A 15295-nucleotide genomic window follows, 5' to 3' on the forward strand; every position below is an offset into this window, starting at 1 on the left:
GATGCCGTATTTTTAGATTTCCGGAAACCTTTTGACAGCGTTCCTCACAAGCGACTTAAGCTGCGGACCTATGGAGTATCGTCTCAGTTGTGCGACTGGATTTGTGATTTCCTGTCAGGAAGGTCGCAAATCGTAGTAATAGACGGCAAATCATAGAGTAAAACTGAAGTGATATCAGGTGTTCCCCAGGGAAGCTTCCTGGGACCTCTGCTGTTCCTGATCTATATAAATGACCTGGGTGACAATCTGAGCAGTTCTCTTAGGTTGTTCGCAGATGATGCTGTAATTTACCGTCTAGTAAGGTCATCCGAAGACCAGTATCAGTTGCAAAGCGATTTAGAAAAGATTACTGTATGGTGTGGCAGGTGGCAGTTGACGCTAAATAACGAAACGTGTGAGGTGATCCACATGAGTTCCAAAAGAAATCCGTTGGAATTCGATTACTCGATAAATAGTACAATTCTCAAGGCTGTCAGTTCAACTAAGTACCTGGGTGTTAAAATTACGAACAACTTCAGTGGGAAAGACCACATAGACAATATTGTGGGGAAGGCGAGCCAAAGGTTGCGTTTCATTGGCAGGACACTTAGAAGATGCAACAAGTCCACTAAAGAGACAGCTTACACAACACTCGTTCGTCGTCTGTTAGAATATTGCTGCGCGGTGTGGGGTCTTTACCAGGTGGGATTGACGGAGGACATCGAAAGGGTACAAAAAAGGGCAGCTCGTTTTGTATTACCAGGTAACAGGGGAGAGAATGTGGCAGATATGATACGCGAGTTGGGATGGAAGTCATTAAAGCAAAGACGTTTCTCGTCGCGGCGAGATCTATTTACGAAATTTCAGTCACCAACTTTCTCTTCCGAATGCGAAAATATTTTGTTGAGCCCAACCTGCATAGGTAGGAATGATCATCAAAATAAAATAAGAGAAATCGGAGCTCGAACAGAAAGGTTTAGGTGTTCGTTTTTCCCGCGCGCTGTTCGCGAGTGGAATGGTAGAGAGATAGTATGATTGTGGTTCGATGAACCATCTGCCAAGTACTTAATTCTGAATTGCAGAGTAATCATGTAGATGTAGATGGATAACACCGTCTGCGTCCAAGAACACTGTGGCCATGAGTTTTGCGGCTGAGAGCTGCGTCTTGAGTCTCTTTTCTAGGGCGAGTCTTTGTGCCGATATTCTATAGACTGACGTTTCGTCTCTGGGTCGTAACGGTGTACCGACGTTTCGTCTCCTGTCACAATTGAATCGAGAAAGGCGTCACCTTCATTCTCTGTTGGCTTTCGTTTTAGGAGGCAGCATGCGGGGTACCAATCGTGCACAGATCTTCCGATAGCCAAGCAAAGCAATAATGTGACCCACACGTTCTTGTGAAATGCCGATTGTGCTTGCAATTTCTCTCTGAGTGTTACGACGATCGTCCCGTAGCAATCAGTCAACATTTTGCTTGTGAAACTCGGTGGTTGCTGTCATAGGATGTCCAACTGCCGGCCGGAGTGGCCGTGCGGTTCTAGGAGCTACAGTCTGGAGCCGAACGACCGCTACGGTCGCAGGTTCGAATCCTGCCTCGGGCATGCATGTGTGTAATGTCCTTAGGTTAGTTAGGTTTAATTAGTTCTAAGATCTAGGCGACTGATGACCTCAGAAGTTAAGTCGCATAGTGCTCAGAGCCATTTTTTTTTATGTCCAACTTTGCTTGTCACGCTGGTCAGATGTTTCCGCCTCGACATCTTCAGATTTACTCGCCCAACGACGCACAGTGCTCACACCAACACAATCACCATAAACTGCTTTCATTCTCTGATGAATCTCCTTTCGGGTGACACCTTCTGCTGTCAAGAATTCAATGACTGCACGTTGCTTAAATTGCATTGACCGTCCGTCTGCGCTGGTTTCCATACTTTACACTGTAACAACACAACCGTTCAATGCCAAGGCTTCCCGCCAACTGAAGCTGTAGAGAAGAGGCTACGGAACAAGCCAGTACCTGCCGCATACCAATGCTGCCAACTGTTGGAGAGTTACGAAGGTGGAGGCATTACTTTTCTGTCAACACTCGTATATTCCCCATTTTCCACACATATTTCTACACGTATTTTTGTATTTGTGGCGCATAACGGCCTGCACTATCTTCTGATTTCAGTGGAATGTGTTCGACGCCCCACTGTTCTCCACCATCCGACTCGAGAGAGAAAGTTAAATATGTGTCTGGTATCCAGCTGTGTGTTATGATCTTTGACATCTGAACCATGCTGATAAAAATTGCTGACTCCTACATTGCTCATTATCGCGACTTGTTGACGAAACGAACAACGCGAGTTAGGAATACATTGCGGTTCGTACTTCTAAAGTCTTCAGAGTTAACAAAATACGAGAAGAAAATACCAACAGGTCGTTTTCGACAAGTTTCATGCTCGTCACTTCTGATCTCACATTCAGCGATGGTGGTGGTATCTTGTGCAAATAATTAATCATGAATAGTAGCTTTGCTTCAAATTGCTCCAGGATTACATGAGTTACGCTTGTATGTCACCACTTTACATCCCCTACCCCATCCATAGGCTAACAGGAGGTGTGTCACATTCATAGTTTCTCCCGCTAGCAACTGATATGTGCGACCAGTTTGGTAGAAATTACAACAGACGTTACAGGGATATGCTGTTACTGTGCTGTCTTTGCATCCCCCATCCCCTCCACCCCTGGGGATAAGACGTCGTCGGCACATCAGCACTGAGCCTATAGACCGTGAAAACTATGAATTCGATGTTAATTCGATGCTAATATCAGTCGTTTTCGAATGTTTTACACGTCGCGGCTTCCCAACTTTAATCATATCCCTAGGGGTAACAGGTGAGTATTACTCCCACACTATTTGTGTATAAATAATAAAAGTAAATGGCCATTAAAATTGCTACACCAAGAAGAAATGCAGAAGATAAACGGGTATTCATTGGACAAATATATTATACTAGATCCGACATGTGATTACATTTTCACGCAATTTGGGTGCATAGGTCCCGAGAAATCGGTACCCCAAACAACCACCTCTGGCCGTAATAACGGCCTTGATATGCCTGCGCATTGAGTCAAACAGAGCTTGGATGGCGTGTACAGGTACAGCTGCCCATGCAGCTTCAACACGATACCACAGTTCATCAAGAGTAGTGACTGGCGTATTGTGACGAGCCAGTTGCTCGGCCACCATTGACCAGACGTTTTCAATTGTTGAGAGATCTGGAGAATGTGCTGGCCAGGGCAGCAGTCGAACATTTTCTGTATCCAGAAAGGCCCGTACAGGACCTGCAACACGTGGTCATTCATTATCCTGCTGAAATGTAGGGTTTCGCAGAGATCAAATTAAGGGTAGCGCCACGGGTCGTAACACATCTGAAATGTAACGTCCACTGTTCAAAGTGACGGCAGTGCGAACAAGAGGTGCCCGAGACGTGTAACTAATGCCACTCCATACCATCACGCCGTATGATACGCCATTATGGCGATGACGAATACACGCTTCCAATGTGCGTTCACCGCGATGTCGCCAAACATGGATGCGACAATCATGATGCTGTAAACAGGACCTACATTCATCCGAAAAAATGACGTTTTGCCATTCGTGCACCCAGGTTCGCCGTTGAGTACACCATCGCAGGCGCTCATGTCTGTGATGCAGCGTCAAGGGTAACCGCAGATACGGTCTCCGAGCTGATAGTCCATGCTGCTGCAAACGTCGTCGAACTGTTCGTGCAAATGGTTCTTGTCTTGCAAACGTCCCCATCTGTTAACTCAGGAATCGAGACGTGGCTGCACGATCCGTTACAGCCATGCTTATAAGATGCCTGTCATCTGGACTGCTAGTGATACGAGGCTGTTGGGATCTCTGACGGCGTTCCGTATTACCCTCCTAAACCTACCGATTCCATATTCTGCTAACAGTCATTGGATCTCGACCAACGCGACCAGCAATGTCGCGATACGATAAACCGCAATCGCGATAGGCTGCAATCCGACCTTTATCAAAGTCGGGAACGTGATGGTACGCATTTCTCCTCCTTACACGAGGCATCACAACGACGTTCCACCAGGCAACGCCGGTGAACTGCTGTTTGTGTATGAGAAATTGGTTGGAAACTTTCCTCATGTCAGCACGTTGTAGGTGTCGCCACCGGCGCCAACCTTGTGTGAATGCTCTGAAAAGCTAATCATTTGCATTTCACAGTTTCTTCTTCGTGACGGTTAAATTTCGCGTCTGTAGCACTTCAGATTCGTGGTGTAGCAATTTTAATGGCCGGTAGTGTAATAATATAAATGATGAATCATTAGATACGAAATATGTTTGAAATTGCTCCAGAGTCATGAATTATCCTACTGTGTCGCCACCTTTTCACTCTCACCCCTATGGGAGACGAAGTGGTTCTTAGCTTACAGTGAGATTCTTTCGAGGTAGAGAGCGAAATCGAACTAGCGGCTTTTGGAGGAGATGTGGAACGCACGTCTGTACATGCAGCAGATACACACACATATATACAAAGATATACAGTATGTCCCAGAAGCAATAGTCAAAATTCATGGATATGACAGAAACGACCGTTCGAGGCAGAGAATTCCAGTGAATATGGGCTCTAAAACGCATACCTTAACAGCTATGATCATTTCATGATCTTCGATACTGTGACAGAAATCTCTTCTACTACAAGCTCTTTGATTTCCATATTTTGTGAGGAAGTAGCGTGGTCCAAATAAGAAAGAATTATCCACCAAATATGGGCTCTAAAACGCATACCTCAAGATCTATGAGCACTTGTTCCGTAGAAGGGATTTGTTTCTACTGCCACATCTTAAGATATGGTAAGCAAAGAGCTTGCATTGGAAGAGATGTGTTTCGCAGTACCAAAGCTCTGAAGATATGCATATTTATAGCCCATGTTTCCTAGGCTTTTTGCTTTGAATGATGGCTCCTCTCGTATCGAGCAGTCTTCCAGGTACACCCTATGTATGGAACGTGATAGTAATGTATATTTATGAAGGGTGACTAAATCTTAAGACGAATCAATACATGAAAGAAGTTCAATAGCAACAAGATACCAGAAAACTGGCAAGAATTTCTCAAAACACAGGAACAGACAAGTAAAATTATCCGTAAAGAGAAACTAGACTACGACGAATGGAAAGTAAAAAGAGATAGACACAGACTTCACAAGGAACAACACGGGGACTTTCTACAGGACGTTCAGAGAAAACATGATGAAATACCAAGCACCGCACCTCTGCTTTAGGAGACCGGACGGCACACTAGAGACCAATACCAAGAACAACTGTAACCTCCTAGCGAAATATTTCGAGAAACTCGTAAACGCAGAATCACCAACAGGTAAACTGGACACAGAGGAACCTCCACCAGACCCAGATAGCGAACCGCCATTGATAGAAGAATTACAAGAAATCATCAAGAACCTCAAGAACAATAGAGAACCGGGAGAGGATGGAGTCATTGCGGAATGCTGGAAGCTACAAGACCTGAATCTCACAAAACACATACACAAAATCATGAAACAGATATGGGAAACAGAAGAGATACCGAAAGAATGGCGAACAGCACTGATACACCCTCCTACACGAGAAGGGGGATCAGTCGAACCCAAACAACTATAGAGGCATCTGACTGTTACCTGTCACATTTAAGATGCTTTGGAAAGCACTGCTGAATAGATTAGCCTGATTGGCGAATACCAGGCTGGGTTTCGTAAACATATGTCGTGCGTTGAACAGATATGGAACCTTAAGATGATACTGCAACACAAACAGAATATAACCATCACCTTCGTCGACTTCAAGAAGGCGTACGACTCAATAGACAGAGAAACCCTCTTTAAAATCCTGAAAGAATACAGAGCACATTGGAGGGAGCTAACCATAATTGAGCAAACACTAACAAACACGACATCTAAAGTGAAGTTCTGTAGAGAGCTCTCAGAACAATTCGAAATCAGAATAGGAGTCAGGCAGGACGACGGCTTCTCGCCATTGCTGTTCAACGTTGCACTGGACAAAATAGTGAAGGAATGGGAAAAAGACACAGAAAGGAGTCCTTAGGAAAAGTAAGAGTCAAGTGCCTAGCGTTCGCAGACGATTTAGTTATCGTAACGGTGCGAGAAACAGAAACAATAAGAGCCATAGAGGAACTACACGAGATCGCAGCCAAGATCGGACTACAGATATCAAACGTGAAAACACAGTTCATGAGCACCTAAAAACACCCATCACTACACACAAAATATGGGACAATATACAGAAAATTTGAAGTACCTAGAAGAAACAATAAAGATTACAAGAAGAAATAAGGTATCTAATGAAGAGAGAAGAGCGAAACTAGAGAAGGCCTACAAACTGACTTGGAATCACTACAATAAGGAAGCTATCTCACGAAAGGGCAAGCTACGACATTACGAGACAGTGGTGCTACCAGAAGCACTATACGCAGCCGAGACCACAGTGGTACAAGGACAGACACGAACCAAACAGATAGAGAAGACGGAACGAAAAATACTCAGGAAAATATTCGGGGCGACGCAAAAAATTCGGGGTATCGATAAAGAGGCCAGCTGAAGAACTATACGAACACACAGAGAAAATAACAGACCAAATCAGGAGACGAAGACTACAGTTTTACGGACACCTCAGCAGAATGGCACCACATAGGATAACGAGATAGATCTTGCACTGGGTTAGCTCAAGGAAAAACAACAAATGGATGAATGAAGTAAGAAATGACACAAAACAACTCAACATCGCACAGGAAACAATACAAAACAAAACACTCCTTAGGATCCTGATCGCAAGAAACAAACTACAAGAGACACCACACAACAAACGAACACAATGGACCGAACAGAGACGACAAGAATACAGCCAGAGGATAAAGGAACACTGGGCGAACAGGAAAAAAGAGGAGCCGAAGAGAAAACTGGACCTAAAGTGGACCGAAGAACGGAAGCAGAAACACAGCACACGAATCAGGGAAGTTTGGGTAGAACGTAAAGAGAAAACAACAGGGAAATGAGGAAATGGACATAAAGTTTAGTCTAAACGTTTAGACTAGAATTCATGTCCATTTCCCTATTTCCTATTCCCTATACATATATAGAGTTGGTTTCATTTTAAAATTACTAAGTATTGTGTCTACTAGGATACTGCAAAGTAATGTTAGATCATTATTGATACTGTCTATATTGTGATTTATTAGTATAATATTTTTGTATTGAGGATTTTGCTGTGAGGATTTTCAAGAAGTTTAGAAGTTTTGACCGTAAACTTAAAGGAAGTTCTGAATATGATAAATATGCTCGACTTTTGTACTATCTATATTACCATATTCTTTGTAAGCCTGTACTTGAGACCACAGACATTGGTCAGAGAGGTCATTTCTTTTGAAGAGACTAACAGTAGTGTGTGCTGGACAGTGTGGCAAAGTACTTGTTTTGAAAAGGATGGAAACTAGCCTGCCATATAGTGGGGCAGCATTATTTACAAAGGATTTGGTAATAATATCTTTTGAGAAAAATTTTGTGTAAATGAGAGGATATGAATGCAAGAATGAGAAAAGCCAATTTTAAGAAAATCCAGTCCGTTTAATATTTTTAACTGTGTAGTTTCTCATTCTTAGAACATTGTGTGTGGTTGAAGTTTGCTGTAGAAATCTTGTAATGCATGATATTGTTTAGTCTTATAGTTGAAACAAGTTTCATGGAAAGTAATTGTACACAAGATAGTTATTAAGAAATATTTTGCTTGTTCGTCTAAGTATGAAACTTTATGAAGAGGTGTATTATCATAGCTTAATGAGCCATAAATAAACTTGGTATCTTGGTTCTCTTTGATCAGCCATTAAGATTAGTTCCCTTTTTCATTTACTTTCATGACCGTGTTTTTGCATACTCGCGTTGCACACCGTTAGTTGTTTACTGAGAAGCGTTTTTGTAAAAAATTGAGGTAACGTCTTTCATTGCACATTGTAAGTACGGCAAACTAAATTTGGTTTTGGACAGTTATTTCAATATTCCTACTAGTTACAGGTTGCAGAGTATACGAGCGTTCCGTGCACAAGATATGCCAATAAATTTAATTACCATCATAGTTCATGTCCATTCTAAGGCACAGTGATTGTCAGAGTGTTATTTGTGAATATATTAGTATCAGTTCTGGCGCTTAATACCAGTAGAAGATTTCACTGAAGTGGTATGTTGTGAATTTACAGTTTTCCCATAAAATCAGATGCGTTAAATTTATCTTCATTTGCTCTTTAATTACAGTAACACCTCTGGTACAGTGATTGTTTGCAAGGCTAAAGATAAAGGTTAGCAATATTCAGGGCCAAGATTTCAGTCAGTCATTTGTTTTCGTGTCAGGTAGCACATATAATGGATTGCTTTCTCGTCGGCTAGTCTGAATTTCGCGTCGTGTAGCACACAATTCCATTCAAAATTAAATTTTTTACACAGTTCTGTTGCCTTACACTGAAGTTCACACTTTTCAACATCGCAATAAGTTTTATACATTTCTCAGATACCAACCAGACACTTACAAACACGAGTTTAAATGAATATGAATACGTTTTAGCATTTGTTCGAAACTGTTGGCAGCATAAGCTCAAGCCAAATAGTAATAAAAGACACTACCTTCCTGTTGTACGTTATTAGTTGTCAGCATATGCTTCTTTTGTAAATGCTGAGTATTATGTGACCCGTTCTCGTGTGCCCCCCTCCACCAATAGCCAGCCAGACTGCATATGGAAGTATTCACAATAAAAAGATAAATGATATGAAATAGAAATATTACTTAGAAGAGTACATGATCTCTGCATATGTAATATTACCCAATTCTAGAAGTTGTAGGCGGTACTTAGTTCCGGGTCTTTTTTCTGAGGATTTTGTTATAAAGTTGAAAGGCATACAGGGTGAAGCGAAATTCGAGCACTCGGGCTTCGCAGCGCGGCTCTTCACATGCCAGCGATAAAAAAATGTACCTGTCATAAAATTTCGTCCAGCGAGTGCATCCGGAAGAGAAAGGAGTTAAAGCGGGGCAATCTGGCAACACTGTAACCACATGTATGGTAACTACCTTTGTCAACACATGTTAATTGTGCTGCACAGTTGGTGCATAGGGTAGAGTTTTGGGTTAGGCCATTAAAATTGCAACACCAAGAATAAATGCAGATGAGAAACAGGTATTCATTGGACAAATATATTATACTACAACTGACAAGTGATTACATTTTCACGCAATTTGGGTGCATAGACCCTGAGAAATCAATAATCAGAACAACCACCTCTGGCCGTAATAACGGCCTTGATACGCCTGGGCATTCGGTCAAACATAGCTTGGATGGTGTGTACAGGTACAGCTGCACATGCAGCTTCAACACGATACCACAGTTCACCAAGAGTAGTGACTGGCGTATTGTGACGAGCCAGTTGCTCGGCCACCATTGACCAGGCATTTTCAATTGGTGAGAGATCTGGAGAATGTGCTGGTCAGGGCAGCATTCGAACATTTTATGTATCCAGAAAGGCCCGTACAGGACCTGCAACATGCGGTCGTGCATTATCCTGCTGAAATGTAGGGTTTCGCAGGAATCGAATGAAGGGTAGAGCCACGGGTCGTAACACATCTGAAATGTAACGTCCACTGTTCAAAGTGCCGTCAATGCGAACGAGAGGTGACCGAGACGTGTAACCAGTGGCACCCCATACCATCACGCCGGGTGATACGCCAGTATGGCGATGACAAATACACGCTTCGAAAGTGCGTTCAATGTCGGCAATCACGGATGCGACCATCATGGTGCCGAAAAAAATGACGTTTTGCCATTCGTGCACCCAGGTTCGTCGTTGAGTACACCATCGCAGGCGCTCCTGTCTGTGATGCAGCGTCAAGGGTAACAGCAGCCATGGTGTCTCAGCTGATGGTCCATGCTGCTGCAAACGTCGTCGAACTGTACGTGCAGATGGTTATTGTCTTGCAAACCTCCCCATCTCTAGACTCAGGGATCGGGACGTGGCTGCACGATCCGTTACAGCCATGCGGATAAGATGCCTGTCATCTCAACTGTTAGTGATACGAGGCCATTGGGATCCAGCACAGCGTTCCGTATTACCCTCCTGAACTCACCGATTCCATATTCTGCTAACAGTCATTGGATCTCGACCAACGCGAGCAGCAATGTCGCGATACGATAAACCGCAATCGCGATAGGCTACAGTCCGACCTTTATCAAAGTCGGAAACGTGATGGTACGCATTTCTTCTCCTTACACGAGGCATCACAACAACGTTTCACCAGTCAACGCCGGTCAACAGCTGTTTGTGTATGAGAAATCGGTTGGAAACTTTCCTCATGTCAGCACGTTGTAGGTATCGCCACCGGCGCCAATCTTGTGTGAATGCTCTGAAAAGCTAATCATTTGCATTTCACAGCATCTTCTTCCTGTCGGTTAAACTCCGCATCTGCAGCACGTCACCTTCGTGGTGTAGCAGTTTTAATGGCCAGTAGTGTAAATGACAGCTCCGCCAATACACTGTTCTTTTATTTGTTGAGTAAGCTATACTACCGCCATCTGTACATGTCGATGTCGCTATCCCGTGACTTTTGTTACCTCAGTCTGTAGCAGATTACTTAGACGCGGAACAGCCTCCGATTTTTTTGGTTTGAGATCGAATTCAACATATATACCTCCCAGTTTGTAAAGAATTTTGTCACACATGCACTCTGACCAGGTAAACACGTGAAGTGTCATGCGTCTCGTTTTTGAATGTTTTTTCTCTTTTCTGCTAAAACAAACTGGTAAGGAGCCCATCCATACCAGTTTGTTTTAGCAGAAGAGAGAGAGAAAAGATGAACAGTATTTTGGAACTGTTCGAAAGAGAATTTTGTGATCAACATTCTTCGTACGTAAATTACACTTCTTGAGCTAATATCGGTGCTTCTCCGTGGTTTACCTGTACGATAAAATATCTCCGTTTAACGTTTGCTAGTGTTCGTCTTGTACCCTCTTTTCAAGAAACTAGCATTCCGTTCAACTGCACTTCGAAGTCATTTGTCGTTTCTGACAGGATTACAATGTGTGGGCAAACCTAACAATTTTAGTATATCCATTATAAATGAGAACTGCGACTGTGATTTAAATTGGCAGTTTATGTCTGCAGTGGCTCGAAAATATGTTCATGTTTGAATAAATCGTGAAAAAGCGATTGGTTGCATATTTATTAGCAGATAAATCGCCTAACAGTTTTAATCTCTTCTTATTGAACTTCCCTTTCCAAATTTGTGCTTGTTCCTTCTTCTTCTGTATGCGTCACTGAGCGAGGTGTGAAGGAAACCAACGATGATTTTGGATGGGGAATGAAAGTACACAGATAATAAATGAAAAATTTGAGATTTCCCTGTGTTATGGCGTCAGACACAGTCACAAACTTGGAAGAGCATTTAAACGGCATGGACAGTGCAGTAACAAGGGGTTATAAGATGAACATGAACTAAACGAAAACAAGGCTAATGGAATGACGTCAGGTAAGACAAAGTAGTCGAATTAAATCAGGTGATGCTGAGAGATTAGGGAACGAGAAACGAAAAGCAGAAGACAAGATTTGCTATGTGCCGCGCAAAATAACTGACTGTAGCGGGAATATAGATGACATAAAATGGAGCCTTTCCGAAAAAGAGATATTTGTTAACATCGAATATAAGTGTTAGTAAGTTTTTTCAGAAAGTGTTTGTCTGGAGTGCAGCCTTGTACAAAAGAGAAACGTGGTCTGTAAGAAGTTTAGACAAAAAGAGAAAAAAACTTTTTAAATGTAGTGATGTAGAAGAATGCTAAAGATTATGTGGAATAGAAATAGGGAGAAAATATGTACAAGGTGCCCCTAACCATGGATTTTATGCAACCCACATTGTCGTCAAGTACCACATTCAAGATATTCATATTCTCTCGCTCACTACATCAGACTATTAGTCCTACAGAAAAAGTTTTCGCTAGAGATCGTAGTTTTCGAATTAGTCAAGAAAAACGTACAAAACTTACCTTCCAACGAAAACTGTGCCCTCCAGCAATAATTTATGGCAGTATAAAATTCAACTGCACTGAATTTCCTACAGAAAGGCCTGTTCCTTCTCTTCTATAGGACTAATAGTTTGCATAGTTTGCACACAGTAAATGAGAGAATGTGAAAATCTCACACACGGCTTTTGAAGGCTTTGCGGGTTGCATTAAACGTACCAGTAGGGGTAGTTGTATCACTCTCTGTATGGCGGAACTTGGCTAAAAGAAGGGATCGCTTGGTAGGACACATTCTGAGGCATGAACAAATCGTCAGTATGGTAATGCAACGAACCGTTAGTGGTAAAAAGTGTAGAAGGAGACCATGACATGAATAAAGCAAGTAGGTTCAAATCGATGCTCGTTGCGATACTTCCACAGAGATGAGCAGGTCTGCAAAAGGCCGACTAGCGCGGAAATCTGCATCAAAACTTTCTTCGGACAACAGCAACTCTAATATATCCGAATTTAATTGTATGAGTGCAAATTCCTTCACACCATCTGTATCCGATATAGAAGTATGAAAGTTTGTGTGTGGCTAGAATATTCATACCTCACTATTGAGTAGTAAATCTATATTGAATATATGTGGTGTCAAGGAATTTGCAATCAGCGAATCAATTTCCAAGTATTTCATACAGCTTTGGGTAGACAGCAGTGCCCGTTCTTTCAGATATGCATGTAAATCTAATATATCCTTTATTTTTCATTTCCAGTTGCACAATTTTTGAATTTATCACTGGTTTCTATCTTCGTTGACCACCTTTCTATCTATGTATTTGCGTCATCAACCCGTCGTCTCTGTGTCATAACGCGCAACAGACAACTTCACAGATCTGAAAATGATGCAGGGAGATCGAAACTTATCATGTATTTTTCATAAATGTGAATCTGACACTGAAAAATAAACGATATATTAAAAATGTTTTAAATATCAATATAGTTGTTGTTCTTCCGCAACGAATATGTCGGCTACAGTGAAAAACAACAACAACAACAACAACAACAGTAGGATATACGGAAGGGTTCCTTGTGATATGCCGGTATGTTGTGTTCTCTCGTGTTTCCCATTATTTAGGTGCTACGCAGAACTATAGAAAATATGAACGTCATAAGAACCAGTAAAGACACACGTCTCCTCCCTATCCAAGAAAATTTCCACATACACATACCATTAACACTAAATTAACAGTGGCTTAATGCTCCAAACTAGTGTGATGGAGAGTGAATTGGAGGAAAAGGAGAGAAGCAAGGAGTGAATTGGGGGAAAACGTGAGGAACAAGGAGTGAAAAAAATCACATGGAAAAGAAAAGAGCCTTCACCATCCTTCACCCTCTTACATCTAAGCACCCTTCCCCCCCCCCCCCCCTTCCCCCCCGGCCACTTCTTGCTCCTCCCGTCTTCCTCCAACTCACTCACTGCTTCTCACATTTTCCTCATTCTCCATCACACTACTATGGACATACGTCCACTCATCTATACTTCTCCCTCCTCCACCTATTTAAAAAAAGTGTCAACTCCATAACTATTTATCCATTACAATAAAGTAAAAGAAACTATAGGTGAAAGACAAGCTAGAGACAGTGTTATGTTGGCAACACTACAAAACACAATACACACGTATAAGTACAAAAATAAACAGTAAAAAGAGGTTTACGAAAAACTGTGCTGTGTAAAACGTAAGAAATGCATAGTTCTACAGTGCAACGGAAAATCAGACTAAAAGTTTCAGTGTCTAACGAAGAAATGCACCAAATACGTGCTAGCAAGCGGAATTTCGTGATGCAGTCGAGAAACCAAGCAGAAATGACTATAAGAAGAAAGCAACAAATTACTAATGAACTGTTTTCCGATCTTTTTCCCCCAACTCTTAAAAATAAATAAACTTGTAAATATCTTTAAGTACAGACCACTGATGACGTTTTACCTCAATAAAGCGAAAGGCGTCTGGTGAAAAAAAACACACCTTTTCTTGTAGTTGTAACGACGGAACAAAAATACCCTGAGGAACTGTCTACATCTACATTGTTATTCTGCAATTCACACTTAAGTGGCAGAGGGTTCATCGAACCATTTTCATACTGCTTCTCTACCATTCCACTCTAATGGTATGTGGGAAAAAGGAACACCTAAATCTTTCCGTTCGAACTCTGATTTATCTTATTTTATTATGATGATCATTTCTCTCTACGTTGGTGGGTGTCAACAAAATATTTTCGCATTCAGAAGAGAAAGTTGGCGATTGAAATTTCGTAAATAGATCTCGCCGCAAAGAAAACCGCCTTTGTTTCAGCGACAGCCACGCCAACTCGCGTATCATATCAGTGACACTCTCACCCCTATTGCGTGATAATACGAAACGAGATGCCCTTCTTTGCACCGTAAAGCGACTACCGACAAAGTGGTCACACAAATGAATAATTTACAGAAAATGAGCTACAACATGAAAACAAAACGGTTTCCGACCCGAGTCTGTTTTACGTGGAAGTTAGCCTGAAACTGTGGTTGTACTTTTTTGGGTCCTGTTTATTGCAAGAATCATTTCCCGTTCAGACGATGGTACAAACGCAAGAACTGTTGTTTCTAAATGAGAGCGTACACCCTTTGTAGACAGAACAAGCAGCACGCCAGAAAACACAGATCACGTACTCACGGTATCAGATGGGGTAGTCTGTCCGGGTCCTCATGTGAGTCGCCTTGCTGCCACGGAGTCCACCGTCACACAGGCGGTCCCTTGTCCTGCTATCGCTTTTTGCAAACCCCCACCTCTCCATCTGTGTACACCAACCGCCTTGCAGCCAAGCCTATCGTAAGCAGCTGTGATATCGCAACGTCCTCCATCAGAAGCAGATAACCGGCGCTCCCGGAAGTTCCTGAAGCTGCTGTGTAGGACTGTGCGTTGACTTTATACGCCCGTATGTCTCTGGAGCAAGTGTGACCTGCTCGAGCATGAGACAAAATGTGTGATTTCCTAAGGGGCCAAGTTGCTCAGGTCATTGGTTCCTAGACTTACACGCTACTTAAACTAACTTACACTAACCTATGCTGAGAACAACACACACACCCATACCCAAGGGAAGGACTGGAACCTTCGGCGGGAGGGGCCGCGCGATCCGTGACATGGCGCCTCAAACCGGTCGGCGAGCCTGAGACGCGGATACCTTGAAGAAATAGTCGTGCACAGGTTGTGTGGGGATTAG

General features: G+C 42.5%; 1 protein-coding gene across 1 annotated transcript in view; it reads right to left on the minus strand.

The window, feature by feature from the left end:
* Window positions 1-14807, minus strand: part of LOC124717017 — a 39484-nt gene extending 24677 nt beyond the window's left edge. Inside the window, exon 1 of the mRNA XM_047243663.1 lies at window positions 14749-14807. The gene's annotated coding sequence lies outside the window, so the exon portion shown is untranslated. The remainder of the gene's footprint in view (window positions 1-14748) is intronic.
* Between the last annotated feature and the right edge of the window lie 488 nt (window positions 14808-15295).

The sequence above is a fragment of the Schistocerca piceifrons genome, chromosome 9 (assembly GCF_021461385.2).
Source record: "Schistocerca piceifrons isolate TAMUIC-IGC-003096 chromosome 9, iqSchPice1.1, whole genome shotgun sequence".
Classification (NCBI taxonomy): Eukaryota; Metazoa; Arthropoda; class Insecta; order Orthoptera; family Acrididae; genus Schistocerca; species Schistocerca piceifrons.